The 16,619-nt window shown below is 40.8% G+C and overlaps 2 long non-coding RNA genes across 2 annotated transcripts; both read right to left on the bottom strand.

Annotated features, from left to right (window-relative positions):
- Positions 1 to 9,355: 9,355 nt before the first annotated feature.
- Positions 9,356 to 9,958, bottom strand: LOC148063643 (uncharacterized). The gene is made up of 3 exons (XR_015713495.1): positions 9,854 to 9,958; positions 9,722 to 9,774; positions 9,356 to 9,628 (listed from the first exon to the last, which is right to left on the bottom strand). It is a non-coding gene; the product is annotated as an uncharacterized LOC148063643 (long non-coding RNA).
- A 762-nt stretch (positions 9,959 to 10,720) lies between these two features.
- Positions 10,721 to 11,509, bottom strand: LOC148063642 (uncharacterized). The gene is made up of 3 exons (XR_015713493.1): positions 11,309 to 11,509; positions 11,097 to 11,245; positions 10,721 to 11,011 (listed from the first exon to the last, which is right to left on the bottom strand). It is a non-coding gene; the product is annotated as an uncharacterized LOC148063642 (long non-coding RNA).
- Between the last annotated feature and the right edge of the window lie 5,110 nt (positions 11,510 to 16,619).

The raw sequence follows: 16,619 nt of genomic DNA, 5'->3' as shown, positions 1-16,619 counted from the left end.
GATTTTCATACCACAATTTTTTTAAGAAATAATTTGGGGTATTATAATATAAGCATTCAAGCGTGAAAGGTCTATGTTTCTGGAGAGGGAGACAAACAGTTGTAAAAAAATAATTAAATAAATAAGAAATGGATTTATCTGAACTACGGGTAAAATGGCAGCCTTGTGGAACAGGATCATATATGGAAAGAATGAGTCCGTTGGATCGGAAGAACGTTGTGAAAAACTGGTATGAATGGGCTAAGAAGCAGAGAAAGATTGGAAATCTGCCTGATTGGGGCATGCCGATGCCTGAAGAAGATATTCTTGGGGAAACTGTGAAAAACATTACTCCAGAGCTAGAAGTCATTAGAAGGAGGAAAACAAGCATGTTGTTTAGTGAAAAACGCAGACTGGCTCTGTTAGAAAAGACAAAAACGACAAAAAAAAACAAAAAAACTGATGAAGACAGATTTTCTATGCTGATTAAAATGGTAAAAATAGATAAGGATAAAAGGACTATACAGCAGCTGGATGATGAAGTGAATGAACCATCAAACAAAGATTTGAACTATAAAGTTGACCAAAGCACACCACTAAAATCCTCTAAAGATGGAGATAAAAGTAAGGGAAACGGGGAAAATAAAATAAAGACGAGATCAGATGGATTGGAAGGTAGAACTTCCGCCGTTAGAAAAATGACCAAGTGCATGGATACGGGTCTATCTCAGGAAAATGGCAGGGTTTGTGTTGGCTATTGGAGATTGGAGACAAATTGTTATAGAAATGTGTGGGTTTTGATCATTTGTTTAAAGATAGAGGAAGAAGCAGGAACTGGTAGGGAGTCTGATACGTGAATTTGTGGACTGGAGTGAGAGGAACCACTTGCAGCTGAACACCTCAAAGACTAAGGAGCTGGTCTTGGACTTCGGGAGGTCGAGGACAAAGCCACGTCCAGTGTCCATCAGAGGCGACGAGGTAGAGATAGTTGACAACTATAGGTACCTCGGTGTGTGGCTGGACAGTAAACTGGACTGGTCCTGCAACACAGACCATGTATATAAGAAAGTTCAGAGTAGACTGTACTTTCTGAGGAGGCTTCGATCATTTAACATCTGCAAGAAGCTCCTCTGCATGTTCTACCAGTCTGTGGTGGTCAATGTCCTGTTCTATGCTGTGGTGTGTTGGGGTGGAAATGTGTCCAAGAGGACTGTCAACAGGTTTGACAGTGTGACGGAGTGCCTCCGTCTACAGGAAGCGGAGAGCTATGGACAATGATACACATGCAAACATTCACATACACACAGAGAGCTTACCTGGTGGCATGACGCCACAGAAGTCACAACTGGCAAGACAGGGCGGAGCTAATCAGGGGCTTAAGTGGAAATCTGGTCGTGGGTTTGAGGTCATGTGACCTGGCGTCATATTGTTTATTTATCGCTTTATTTTGACGGGTAAATGATTTCATAATTGGTTTTGGAACATGTTCTTATTTAGTTTATGAATTATAATTAATCATCATGAAACCCCAATGTTACCATTTATTGTTAAATAATTTATGATTGGGGAATTATTTCAACCACACCCCTGGGAGGGGCTTAACAGCTAAAAGCAGCATGTCGGCTGCAGAAGAGGTCACTCTTTCTCCTGAGTTGCACAGTGGAGCAACAAGGATCTAACCCACATTTAATGAGGAGAACGTTACAAACCTGTTGGTGAACCCTAGCTACGGAAGAACTGGGATCAGGTTATGTTTTTTTTGTTCTGTCTTATTGTAAATATTTTGGATTTTCTTTGGTTTCCTCTCACTATATATATATCAAGCACCATTGGACTGGAAAAATAAATGCACAGTTGACTTGCCATATGTGAGATTTGTGATCGTTTTTTCGAACGGGACGAGCCACGCCACAGTTGGTGTCAGAAGTGGGATATGGCAAGTCGAAAGAAAAGTGTGCCTCGGCCAAGACGCCGCACTGGACTTTGGTCTCAGCAGAGAGAGAAAGAAGAAGAGGAGGAAGCATGTGGTGGTCCAGCATGGGAGACCGCTCCACCCTCGTTGTCTGAAGATGAGGGAGGCAGCAGAGCCAAGTTTGCTACCGCATCAGGGAGTCAGCCAGAGTCTGAGCTGGTGACTCCGATGAGAGGCTTCCTGGAAGGCCAAACCAGGAGAGAAGAAAGACTGTTAAGAGAGCTGTGTAACATCAAAGCAGGCCTTCCAGGGACCAGCCAACCTTTTTCACATGCCAGTGTCAGCAGCCCAAGCACCACCGGCAAGTATGTATTCCAGTAGCAGACTTGAGGAGCAGAGAGCCAACCACAGGTAATACAGTGACCCCAAAATACCACCCTATAACACCGGGGAGGACATTGAGAAATATCTCCTGCGTTTTGAACGCATCGCTAAAACCTGGAATTGGCCAGAGATTGAGTGGGCACGCCGGCTTGTTCCACTTCTTTCGGGGAAAGCGTTGGAGGCCTACACCGCGATGGATGAGGAGAGGGCCCACTGCTACAGAGACCTGAAGGCAGCTTTGCTGTTGAAGTTCGACATCTCGCCAGAGACTTACCGGCAGCATTTCCGGACGGTGGCAAGGCCAGGAGGAGAAAACCCCACGGAGACCTATCATCGCCTGAAGGGACTCTACCGATGCTGAATTCGTCCTGAGCAGCACACCAAGGAGGAGGTCGGGGAGATCATCATCCTGGAACAGCTTCTTCGTGTTCTGTCTCCGGATGTAAGGACCTGGGTGAAGGAGCATGAACCACCGGATGGGCTCACAGCTGCTACACTGGCTCTCCAATACCTCAATGCCAGGAGAGTACCAGCTTCCTAGGCGAGCGGGACAGCATCCAGACAACAACCGGTTGCAGCGCTCCTGGGAGTAGACTTTCCTGTGTTGTTACCCTTGCTGGGGGAAAATAAGCTAAATGTTTTTGGGAAAACACATATTAAGGGTAATGGTGATACATCCTGTCCTGTGTTAACTCGATCGATGACTAAGGTGGGTGCCCCACCACTCACAGACAATAACAGCCGTCTGTGTGAGCAGGACACCCCAAAGACCACTGACATTGACCCTTCCGTCCATCCGTTTACAGACTTTGACCGTAGTCTGTTTAATGGTGGGACAAAGGGCCCCAAAAAGTCACGTCGACAACGCCGCTTTGAGAAGCAGTTGAAGCTGTTAGAGCCTAATTCTTTAAAAACGGATGGGTTGTGTAATGTGCCAGAGAACATCTCTTTACTGCAGAGGGAAGATGGTACATTAAAACATTTGTTTGCCAAGTTTGGGGAGGCAAAAGAAAACTGTGTGGGGAAAGAAATTGTTGTGTTGGACAATGATGTTCTGTACGTGGTAGGTGATAAACACAAACGTCTAGTAGTTCCTGCGTGCTGTAGAGCACTGATCATGCACCTAGCACACACCATTCCATGGTCAGGACACTTGGGTCGCCACAAAACATACTTACGCATCAGTTCCCGGTTTCATTGGCCATCCATATACACTGACACCCAACAGTATTGTGCTACATGCCCCACATGCCAAAAAACATGCTCTGCCCGTAAGTCCGACCGAGCGTACCTGCAATCTCTCCCTGTCATCTCCACTCCATTCCGCAGGATTGCCATGGACGTTGTTGGACCACTGGTGAAAAGCAGTGCAGGTCACCAGTACATCCTGGTGGTCTGTGATTATGCGACCCGGTTCCCTGAGGCTTTTCCCCTGCGCACAATCACCGCCCCAGCTGTTCTGAGAGCACTGGTGCAGCTGTTTTCCAGGGTTGGAATCCCTGACGAGATCCTGACCGACCAAGGTACCAACTTCACCTCCAGGCTTATGCAGCTGTTTCACAAACAGTTGGGAATTTCCGCCATAAGGACCACACCCTACCATCCACAGACAGATGGTCTGGTAGAACGGTTCAACCAAACCCTGAAACGGATGTGGTTGTACCGAAAATGGGTCCAGTAACCTATGAGATTTTGCACCCAGAGAGGAAGAGACAGAAGCAGGCATACCATGTGAACCTACTGAAGGAGTGGAAGGACCGTCCGTACCACTGGCAAAAACCAGTCGGCAATACACGGCATTCCGGACAACAGCAGGATTGTTCCAATTTACTAAGATCCCCTTCGGCCTGCACGGAGCCCCAGCGACGTTCCAGAGGCTTATGGACAGAGTTCTCCAGGGCTGTGACCACTGTAGTGCGGCCTACCTGGATGCTGGGTGATTTTCAGCAGCACATGGGAGGAGCACCTGCAACACCTGACGCTGGTCCTGGGGAAAATACGAGAGGCAGGATTGACACTCAACCCGTCAAAGTGTGAGTGGGCCCGGCAGAAGGCACGTTACTTGGGCTACCAGCTGGGACTGGGAGAGGTGAGGCCCCAAATGGACAAGGTGGAAGCGATCCGGGACTGCCCGCGACCACGCACCAAGAAAGAGGTTCGCTCCGTCCTGGGTTTGGCTGGTTGGTACCCGAGGTTTGTACCTCATTTTGCCAGCATCGCGACACCACTAACAGCACTGACCTGTAAAGACCAGAGGAACCCGGTCACATGGACGGACGAGTGTGATGGAGCATTCAGGACCCTTAAAGACATTCTCTGTTCATCCCCTGTCCTCGTGAGCCCAGACTTTGGCAAGAAGTTTGTGGTGCAGGTGGATGCATCAGAGGTTGGACTGGGAGCAGTATTGGCCCAAGGAGACCCTAGAGAAGAACGGCCAGTCATGTATCTAAGCCGCAAGCTCCAACCTCGAGAGACCAGATACTCAGCCGTGGAGAAGGAGGGCCTGGCGATTAAGTGGGCACTGGAGAGTTTGAAATACTATCTGCTTGGCCGGGAATTCGACCTAGAGACTGATCATCGAGCTCTGACTTGGATGAACACCATGAAGGACCATAATAGTCGCCTCACACGGTGGTACCTCTCCCTGCAGCCTTTCAGATTTCAGATCAGGCATCGAGCGGGAAAAAACAATGTGGTGGCTGACTACTTGTCTAGGTTGCCGCACATCGTCAACCTCCGAGAGGAGGGGGATAATGTGACGGAGTGCCTCCGTCTACAGGAAGCGGAGAGCTATGGACAATGATACACATGCAAACATTCACATACACACAGAGAGCTTACCTGGTGGCATGACGCCACAGAAGTCACAACTGGCAAGACAGGGCGGAGCTAATCAGGGGCTTAAGTGGAAACCTGGTCGTGGGTTTGAGGTCATGTGACCAGGCGTCATATTGTTTATTTATCGCTTTATTTTGACGGGTAAATTATTTCATAATTGGTTTTGGAACATGTTTTTATTTAGTTTATGAATGATAATTAATCATCATGAAACCCCAATGTTACCATTTATTGTTAAATCATTTATGACTGGGGAATTATTTCAACCACACCCCTGGGAGGGGCTTAACAGCTAAAAGCAGCATGTCGGCTGCAGAAGAGGTCACTCTTTCTCCTGAGTTGCACAGTGGAGCAACAAGGATCTAACCCACATTTAATGAGGAGAACGTTACAAACCTGTTGGTGAACCCTAGCTACGGAAGAACTGGGATCAGGTTATGTTTTTTTTGTTCTGTCTTATTGTAAATATTTTTGGATTTTCTTTGGTTTCCTCTCACTATATATATATCAAGCACCATTGGACTGGAAAAATAAATGCACAGTTGACTTGCCATATGTGAGATTTGTGATCGTTTTTTCGAACGGGAAGAGCCACGCCACAGACAGGTTGATCAGGAGGGCTGGCTCTGTGGTTGGAATGAAGCTGGACTCACTGGTGTAATGAACATATCTTCATTGGATATCATCTGTGAAAGCTCAACCACTCCTCAGGATCTGTGTCAACATTCTTCTGTTGATAAGAAAACCCCACACCGGGTGGAATTGGCATTTCACAAACTTCGAGTGAGTAATCACAGCAGAGGAGGGATATTTCAGGGCAATAAAGTCCATTAGCCAGACTTCATGAAGCAAGGAGGATTAGAAGTTTGACAAACGGTCAAGCTAAACCTTCAATGAATGAGGAGTTCAACACTCCATGTGAGATTCCAACCAACCAAGATCAGATAAGAACGTTTATGGCTTCCTGCAGACACAGAGTTTGTGAAGATGCGAACCAACATTGAAAGTGCTAACAGATGTCTTCACAGGCAAAATGTGTGTGTGTGGGTCTTGGATAATATTAATTGAAATGTGTATTACCTGCTTAAAGAAATATACTTGTAAGTGAATGGAGCTACGTGCAAGGTGTTTGAAGTTATCAAAATGAAGAAAGTAATCACAGATGGAATATAAGAATTTAATTAATCATTATCAAAACCTTCATTTTGTAATACGTGTTCTACATTGGTCATGTTTGGTGTTATTTGAATGTCCGCGCTCCGTGGGAAAAGAATCTAGAAAGAACAAATCGTTTTAACATTAGCATTTTTAATGTACATATGATTTTTCTTGTGTGATGAGAAGAAAAGACAATTGGAGAGGTAAGAAGGAGGAGGAGGGGGTGTCAGTCTGGAAGGACCCTTTTCCCGCCGAAGAAACGTCAACCAATCATAAGGGTTTGCCCCTTTTTACGATCACTAAGTTTCAACATAAGAACTGTGTTCAACTTAGAGAATTCGTGTTGTTTCCTCCAAATGATCAGAGCGTACCTCTTAACATCAGAGTGTACCTCGTTACATCAGAGCTTATCACCTCCCGCGTGATAAACTGGTTCATCACCAACTGCCTTCAAGACGATCTCCAGCCTCCTGACGAGCTCCTGCAAGTCCAAACTGAGGACCACACTGAAGGACCCGCTTCCAGCATCCTTCCAGACTCCGCAAAGTTTCGTGAGTTTCTTAATAATCTTGACCAGACCGGTCCGATTATTCCAATATTCGCAGCACATCTCCCAGATTGCGAATCTCCATCAAGAAGCAACAGCCCGTGAATCATCCTTACCTCCCGTAAGAAGAAAGTGTTCCTGACCTAAAAGACTTTCCCTCAGCGAAGTGAACATTCCAGCGCGTTCACCTGAGGTGTCTACAACCAGGAAGCCGACACTGTGACTCATCGGACTGTTCGGTGTACAGAACGCAATCGCTTGGTCCCCTCGTCGAAAGAACTTTGATTCCCTCGTTCCTGACTGTCTTCCTCATCATCCTCTCCTTCATCCTCATCCTCCAACTCCGTTGACATCCACCCGCTTGCCACCTTCATCTGGTCTCCAGCTGCTGCCTAAACCTCCATTCACCATCTACCGTCAAGGTAGAAGCTGATCACTTCATCTTGAACAAATTGATTTGTGTCTGGGTTGTTTAATATGCGGGTAGTCTAGTAAGATTTCGTCCACGATTCTTTTCCCGTTTCTGTTTTATTCTCGGTTCAGAAACTTACCATAACATACTTATTTTTGTCATTCATTATTCATTCCTTTTTAAATAAATCTATAAAACGTCACGTCGTTGTACTCGTCTCTATTCTGGTGTAATAACGGTCAATTTAAGAGCCTCTTACTCAGGAAAGAACAGATAATCACGACAAAAGTAGTAAACTTCAGTTAAATGAGATTGATTAAAACTAGTGTTTCATAGTTAATTAATTAGGCAAATTAATTAATTATTATTCACGTAAATGTAATAGTTTCCCTTGCACTATAAAACAAGGGTGGTGTCCCCTTTCTTCAGGTAAATCTTACCTAGAGGCAATTTTAAAGTTAAATCTACCAGAACTTAGATGTTCTGAAAATAAACCTTTTTATAAGGCATATAAACACTACACCAAGGAGCACAACTACTTCTGTTAACCGTCTTTTTAGTTAGTAGTGCAATTAAGTCAAGCGTGTTATGTAGCGAGTCTGTGAAACTGCCCACAAAGTCATCAATTTCATGGTGTTTATGGGTAGAGTTTCCTGACACACTAGACTAGACATTTGACTGAGCACTGAGGGAATTGATTCCTTAAATTTGGTTATGGCACTTTCCTGACAGAGTGCTCCTGCTCTGTAGACTTGGGTCATTCAAGATAAAATCAAAGATTATTAATTGATGGTAAAAAAAAAAGAGCTGAATTCTGAGGAGGGACAATAACATTTGTAATTTCAAGTCCGTATGCTAGGACAAGATCTAAATGTGTTCTTAAAGCAGTGAGTCGTTCATGTACATACCAAGAGAAACCAAATGACTCCAGGATAGAATTAAACGTGTTAGGCAAGCTATCATGGACCATATCCATATGGATGATAAAGTCACCAACAATAATCACTTTATCAGATTTAAGCACCAGGCTGGTCAAGAACTCGTGTTTGACATTTGCACTCTTGACAACACCATACCCGCTGCTCTGTGTCACAAACTCAATCGTCCACAGGTAAAAAATCCATCCATCCATTCATCCATCCATCCATCCAATATACCTAAACAATTCCACCTCTGCTTTAAAGAAGCAACTTATTTTGAATTATATTGAATAATTAAGACAAAAACATCCTACGCATCATATGGCCCTGCCATGAAAAAGATAACTTCAAAGAAAGTGGTTTAAAACTATTTTTGATTAAAGTTACTTTTATTGAACAAAAAAGAAAGGAAGATGTTTGAAAGTAGTTTTAACCACGTACACTGTTTTTTCAAGAAACCAACCAAAGTATAGACAATAAATGAAATTATCATATTTTTCAGAAATATTTTATTTTACATTTTATTGAATCTTTAAAGACAGAAAAATCTGAAAAATAACATCAAATCGATAATGAATTCTTCAAAACAGTATTTAAAACAATCTTAGTCACTTAAATATCTAAAAAGGCATAAAATCATATCAGTAGAAGAAATAAAACTTAATTATTTTTTTTGTTGCTATCATAAGGTCGACAGTGTAATAAAATTATGATTTTTTTTCAGATGATGTAAGTACTCTTACTGAGCAGACCATTGACATGAGTCAACCTGTGTCTCTCTTGGTGGTGCTGCATAAAATAACTGATCAGCAACGACATCCTCTGACAACACCAACCAACCTTCAACCAGCTCCACCACAAACACTAAAACAATGAACAATGGTTATTAATTTAAATGTCACCCCAAACACTACCAGGTTCACCCATGCCCAAAACTGACAATGCATGGTCGAGGTCTGGATTTTACACATGAGTGGAAATGTTATCTTCATTTTCTTGGTTGTCATCTACTTGCTGATTGCTGTTGGTGCATGTTTGACAACTTTGGTCTGCGATGGCTCTTGGCTGTTTGTTCTTGCATGGAAAACCAATGTGGCCTTTGCAAAAGTTCCAAATAAAAAGTCCACAGAAAGAAAAAACCACCAGGGCCAACCCAATCTGCTGAGACAGGAGAGCATAATCGTATTGTTGAGGTTGAATCTCTTCTGTCTTTTCTTCAATGATGACATTGTACTGGGCAACTGTGGTTTTGTATTCAGCATCTTTGGAGCTCATCACAGACAGACAGCGGTAGTGACCAGTGTCAGACTTTGAGACCTCCAGGATGAGCAGTCCATCTTGTTGCTCCAGACGATGAGGTGAAGAGACCAGTGGGGAGTTATCTTTCTCCCACCTCATCGTTGCCAGCTTTGATTCCAGAGAGCAGAAAAGTTTTAAATATCCAGGAGCAGTAAGAGATTTATTCTCAGTTTGAGGTTCTATGAAAGACACAAGTCAACATTTTAGCGCTAAGCCGTTTTTATATTCATTATGTTGGAGGTGACCTTTGTTCGGGAGTTTGATCCACTCACCATTCTTTGGACATAGAGAAGCTTTGCCTTCTTTCAAACTCTGGAGCAGTTCTCTGAAGAAAAATATAATTATAATTTACTGCAGTGCAATTTACTGAACACTGCACCTCATATTTTAGAACAGATACTCACCTCTGTGTAGCAGAAAGAGCTGAACATTTGCCAGCAGCGTGGTCCCAGCCACAGTAAGGATCTCTGGCAAGAACACAGTCCATGCAAGACAAAGATCTTCCACAAGAGGACAGGGACACCTGTACTACTCCAGAGTCTGAGCCTGCGTAGATCTGACGCTGCACATCAGAGAAAAAGTCTTACAACATGAAGCTCAACACTCTGTCATGACATTACCGTGACATTGGAGAACTTGAGAATCTTGATGGGCTCTGAGGTCTTAAAGACTTGAACTTCCTCTATGATGAACATTTCTCATCATAGTTCACAGCTTTTACGATGGTTCCTTTCTCTTTCATGTCAGAAAACAAAGAATTGTTTTTATGTTTGACATCAAGTTAATACTTATTACCATATTCTAACAGATTTTAATCGTTTGTTTTATATTTGCACATAATTTTTTCTAATCAAGAGACAATGACAAATACACACTTGTGCCGATGAACATCACATGGTGTTTGTCTCCATCTGTGGTCTGAACCTGGTCAATGATGATGTTTGTGAATTCTTCTCCTCCTTTAATCATTAACAATTTTCCTCCCAGTGGCTCAATGGCCTCCATCATTATGGGAAAATTGATTCTTCTTTCAACTATGTTTGCAGAGAGTTCTCTACTATCATTGATTCCAGCCTTCCGTGCTGCATTATCTATGCACTGCAAGAAGATGAGCAGAAGCAGGATTTCATAAGATGTGTGGAATATATTTTAAACAAACTTTAACATAGAAAACCTACTGAGCCAGGTTGAAGAACTTGTAATGGATCTTTGTTGGGCCCCCATCTATCAGAAGACCTTCTCATGAATGTTCCTTCTGAAAACCTTCTGCTGATGTCGGTCACACCGTAGACACACACTGCTGAGCAACTGCGTAGAAAGAATGTAAAAAGATGGATTAACTTTGAGAAGAAACAGATTCAAACTTGGATGAAAGATACACACGTCTGTGATGTGAAGACAGCAAAGAACAAACATGACTTCCAGTCTTGTTGGGGGTCACACCAGCGGAATGTGTCCTGGATCATGGAAGTCCCTTTGCAACCTGGAACTGGACATTCTAGTCTGGCTTTAACAAATGATGTCCAACTGTTCCGAAAATCAAAAGGACCTCCATGGTCTCCCTAAAAATCACAAGCATTACTTTTATGTAAACATGAGGAAGTCAAAATGGCACTCTCTCTCTCATCAAATGTTTTTTGTTATCACCTTGCAGACTCGAGCTACTCGGCTAACATGCGTAGTTTTATAGTCATACTCCACAGCTTTCTCACTGAAGAACAAGTAGATCTTGTCATCATCTCCAGTGTCACTGTTTTCACTTTCAGGCATCATCTCCATGGAAACAAATGTGCGATCTGTCATGGATAGAAGAATGTGATGAAAATCTGAAACACTGATGTTTGATCTCATTCATTTACCAACGAAGCTTTTCTGGGACGTTTTGATTGCAGATCCTTTTGAGAAGAACTTTCCAACAGCTGAATACACATTGTCTCCTTCAAATAAAAAAATAAAATATATAGTTCAGTGCAAAACACAGATGTATTATTAAAACATAATTCTTACCAATCATGAGGGAGGCAGAGCTCTAAGAAGGATCAAGTGGACAAACTGATACTTCATTCTTTCTCTCTATAGTCAGGTTTTCATCTATGTATGACTGCAAAACAAAAAATAAGGTAATCTTAGTGTTAACAAAATGTTCACATAGGTTCTACTTTAAGTTACCATTTGACAAAAGATAATGAAAATTTGTAGTTGTTTTGCAAAAACATGTCTATACAGTTCTCACCATGTAATCACTCTGTGGTTTTAAAGCATTGGTTCCACACACTAACATCCGGCCGTCCTGTCGTTTCAACAGTGTCTTGATTTGGTTCCTGCATTCAGTCTGTTGATTCATAAAATCAGTCAAATATTCAGTTCTGGATTACACATCTTAACTGTTGGATTCAAAATTATTATACACTATACGTATACGCCATACTTAAATTAATGCTAAACGATAATCAAAATATAAAGTATAAATTACTAGCTTCATCTACCAACATTTCACTGGGGCTGGAAGACAAAGGCATCCGCCCACGCAACAGGGAAGCAAGGAAGTTACTCTCCAGGTGACCCGAGACATGACCGAACTTGAAAGAACCACTGCCCCGGAAGAGACGACCCCCTGGACAGGAAACTTTCCCTTAAATATAGCGATGCTCTATAGGACTGGACCGCGAATAAACGACCCGTACACTCTGCATCGACCTTTTTTCTCCATAAAGCAAAGTATTAAGACGAGACAAGAGTATGATGTTGTGTTGGAGCGACAGAAACGGACTATAGTTTTAATCGTTTAAAATTTACCAAAGTTGTTTTCTTCTCGAGAGAGTTTGTTCCCAGCAACTTACTGGACTGTTGTGTCTTTCAGTGTGAGTTCTCAAACAGGTTCACACTGAATTCCTGGAATCTGGGATTGTTTAATCTTTCTGTATGTGTGAGGCTTTGTGACCTCGGCCTTTGAGTTGTGAACCTGAGTTTAGTTTAAGTGAATACAATGCAAGAATAGGATTATTCAATATGAATTAAATATGAAAGATTATCAGTTAATCAAGTGACTATTTGAAATGTGTGTTAAATCTAGATGATTGATTACAGTAAAGTTGTCATTTCCTTACAGTAGGGAGCAGGGCAAAATACCTCAGAGTTAACCATACTTTTTATGGTTAACCTGACAAGGGTATAAAAAAATGTCAGCACAGTAAACTGGACCTTTGAAATGTTATGATATTATGTGTGTCATTCACTTCAGTAGATAACTTTATAATAACTTTATATATATGTTTTTAAGTAGTTCTTGTGTCATCAATGTTACATTTCTTCAATAACCCAAAATATCTTAAAGTTGAAGTGGGGTCGTTAGTGGTGTAAGGAAATGACAACTTTACTGTTATCAATCATCTAGATTTAACACACATTTCAAATAGTCACTTGATTAACTGATGATCTTACATATTTAATTCATATTAAATAATCATTGTCTTGCAGTGCATTCACTTAAACTAAACTCAGGTTCACAACTCAAAGGCCGAGGTCACAAACCCTCACACACACAGAAAGATTAAACAATCCCAGATTCCAGGAAGTCTGGACACCTGTCTGAGAATTCACTCTGAAGGACACAAGTCGCTGGGAATAAACTCTCTCCGGAAAACAACAACCTTCAGTAAGTTTCCACTACGATCACGTGCGACGGCCATCTTAGAATCAAGTGTTTACAGTCACTGACCAATCCTACATTCACATTTGACTAGAGGTGTTAACCTGAATATTCTACTATAAAGATCCACCATTTTGTCTGATCGTTGCGTTCTGGCATCCGAAGACGTCTGCGATAGATCTCTCTGCTTGCTAGCGCCCGTGTGCACGTAAGTTTGTCTCTGACTTTTGCATAATTCACTAAACGAGCATTTTTCTTAAACTCATCAATGTGTCTGTCCTTCATTCCACCACCACGTACGAGGCTGGGGAGGGGTCGGTTCCTCGGAACACAAAAAACCCATAACAACTTGGTGCACGTGACCCTTGGCGTGGACTGATGGTTTGAAGGCCTTTTAGATTCCAAGACGAACTCAGAGCTGATTGTTCTCCAGGCAACCATGGGCCCCATTATACCTTACTTCAAGAATCAGGTGAGAAAGATTTTATCTTATTTTTTAACATAGATTTTTTATTTTTATTTTTTATTTATATTGTAAGTTAGGAAAGATTAGATATTTTTTAGTTTTGGTTGCCTGGACGAATAAACGTAAGTCTCTGGTTCTATCACAAATTTAGATTATATATTTCAATAGTGCTTTTATAAGCTGATGCTCGTTTTTTGGGGTATTGCATGGTCAGTTGTTGTTTGTTGTTGTATTAAGTGTAAACGACATTATCGTGTCCCGGGAAGAAGAAGCATCGTTGAAAAAAGGAAAAAAACGTTGATTAGAATTTAAGTTGAATTGATAGGCAGAGGAGACGGTTACACGACCTGGTAACCCTGGGGAATTCTGAGTAGGGGTGGAGTATAACCGGCTCCCTCTACGGGGCATTTCCAGGTTCCTATAATAGTTAGGATGCTTGGCCTATGGTTGATTATGGTAGACATACCTTTTCGGTAAGCCGAGTAGCTATCACAAATTTGGGGATATGTGGGATTTGAGGGGTCTCTCCCAATATCCTGGTCTGAAGGCTCTGCCAGCCGGTGTGTAGGCCAGTTAGATCTCATTGTGTTCGGTGTTGAGGGGCTCCACAAAAATTTGGCAGTATAGTTAGGGCTAGTTAATTTTTCCAAACCATCACGGTGATGGACAAAGTCTCATTGGTGATTAGTTTAGAGTTAGTTCGACAGGGGTTGAAATAGAATGGATGAGTTGAGGGGTCTCCTATCCAGGGTGTTTGGAAGCTAATTCAGCGGTTTGAGAGGCTCCTGCCATTATGACTTCAACACTTTAGACACGACAGGCTGGTAAGAGTCTCGTTCCACGTAGCATAGTGTGTCTCTCTGGCCTGTTTTGGTAAAATACTGTTGTTGTCGTATTGTCATGACATATTGTTTGTTTAAATTGTCTGTGTCTGTATATTTTTATCTTTTGAATATTTTTTTTCTCGCCACGGTACTTGTAAAAATTAGCATTTATTTGTGTGAGATCTCTGACTTTCTGTGACTCAGCTGAGAGTGCAGGTTCGTGTGTCTTTGGACACTATCTCTTGCTGATAAGAACACTGCTGCTTGGCAGACGTTGTCTTTTCAGCTGCTACAAGTCCGAATGAGCTCCGAAAGAGTTTTTCCTTGTTTGTGGGAGTGGTTTCGCTTGGAGGTTGAACTTTTGAGACTTCCTTCTTTTCCTCACCGACCCTCCCATTGTATTCACGTCTTCTCTAGACGCACCCACATTCTTAGACATCTTGAATTCTATCACTATTTGGTTTGATATAATTATCTTTTCTCTTTATAAAGTAACATTCTTTGTTGACTTTTACTATTAATCCTGTTTCTTAATTGAGGTATATATGAATATATACAGTTAATTAGTGGTATAATTGGTTTAAGAAGAAAAACAAAAACAACTCACATTTCAATTTCCTCCTTCTTCTGCAGTGTTCAATAACAATAACACAAATAACATTGATTGTTGACATCCTTTGTTTCTGCATGTATTAATGACCTTTTGACCCCATTATATTGACCATCCTCTCTTCCCATTTCACATTGTCAATTGATCAACTCACAATTGGTCACATTGCGTGTAACTTTCGGTGTTTTGTCTAACTAATACTGCTTATCTAAAACAAGTGTGTCATTGACTGCTTGCACGTGTGTACGTTTGTTGATATCTAGTTCCTGTTTTCTCTTCTTCTACTCTCAATTTCTGATCTTTGGTGTTGTATTTGCTATGCTGCCCCCTGCTGGTTTTCTCTTTGCTTGATCCTTAATTGACTTTTGTTCTGACTCAATTGGTTTAATTATTTAATTATTAATTAATTGAATCAATTGCAGTTTATTTTGTTTTTTTAATTTTTCAATTATTACTCTAAATACATTTTATTATTTTAACAATAAGTTAAATTTACTACTGTATTATTATTTTTTAGTAAATTAGGGATTGGATTTTTATCTTTTAATTATTGGAGGAATATTAAGTTACATGTTGTATTTGGTCTTTAGACAATCATTCTTATTCCTCTTTGTCAATTGTGCTATGTATATATATATATATATATATGTGCAACTAATTAGGAAGTTAAATAAATAATAATAAATAAATAATAAGTTGTTAATTGACAATTGTTTTGACTTGAATCATTTTAATTAATTAGTATATATGTGATTAGATCCAATTGCATTTATTTATTTGTTTTCTCAAATTATTCCATTTTATTTTATTTTTTTTGTATTTATTACTCATATCTTAATTTACTATTTGTTTTATTTTTATTATTATCTCGGATTTTATAATATTTTAATTAGTTAATTCAAGTTTTGGTTCTTAATTTAGATTTTAGATTCTTCCTCTTTTATATTTTCATTTAATTATTAATTTTGGTTATTGCTTCATTACCTATTATTATTACTATTATTATTTTTAGCATTATTATTAATATTATTAATATTATTAATTTGTTCTATTCATTTATTGACCTCATCTTTTTTAAGAGAAAAGTAACTATTACTACAGGTGACAAGTTAAAGCTCCTGACAGGGAAGAAAAATAAGAAAAGTTACTCTGTTTTTAATTTAATGGTTAATCTTATGAGTAGGTTACTCACATCAATGATTTCTGAGAATTCATAATAAATAGAATAGTTGAACAAAATGCTCTTATTGAGCTCCAGATACAGCTAATTAAGATTCAACTTAAAGACTTAAAGATGAGAGATGATGATAGTTCTTGGGTCCTATCATAGCTCCCTATTGGCCACTGGCTGGAGTGCATGGGTGTGGCAGGAGAAGAGGATGAGGGGATGGAAACAAACAAAGAATTTTGATCAACAATGGCACATTTTTGGCTTCTAGTCCAGGAACTTTGGTCCAGTTCCCTATTGGTGACACCTACGATTGAAGCAATTTTTCTGAGCTGAACAAACAAGAACTCAACCTCAACAACTCTCCATCAAGAATGAACTTCTGCTCCAGAGAGGGAGGCAGCTGTACTGGTTCAACGTGATTGAACATCTGATTTCCCTGATCTTGAAAAG

This window comes from Callionymus lyra, chromosome 16 (assembly GCF_982586985.1).
Source record: "Callionymus lyra chromosome 16, fCalLyr1.hap1.1, whole genome shotgun sequence".
NCBI lineage: Eukaryota > Metazoa > Chordata > Actinopteri > Syngnathiformes > Callionymidae > Callionymus > Callionymus lyra.
This window is presented reverse-complemented; position numbering and strand designations above follow the sequence as displayed.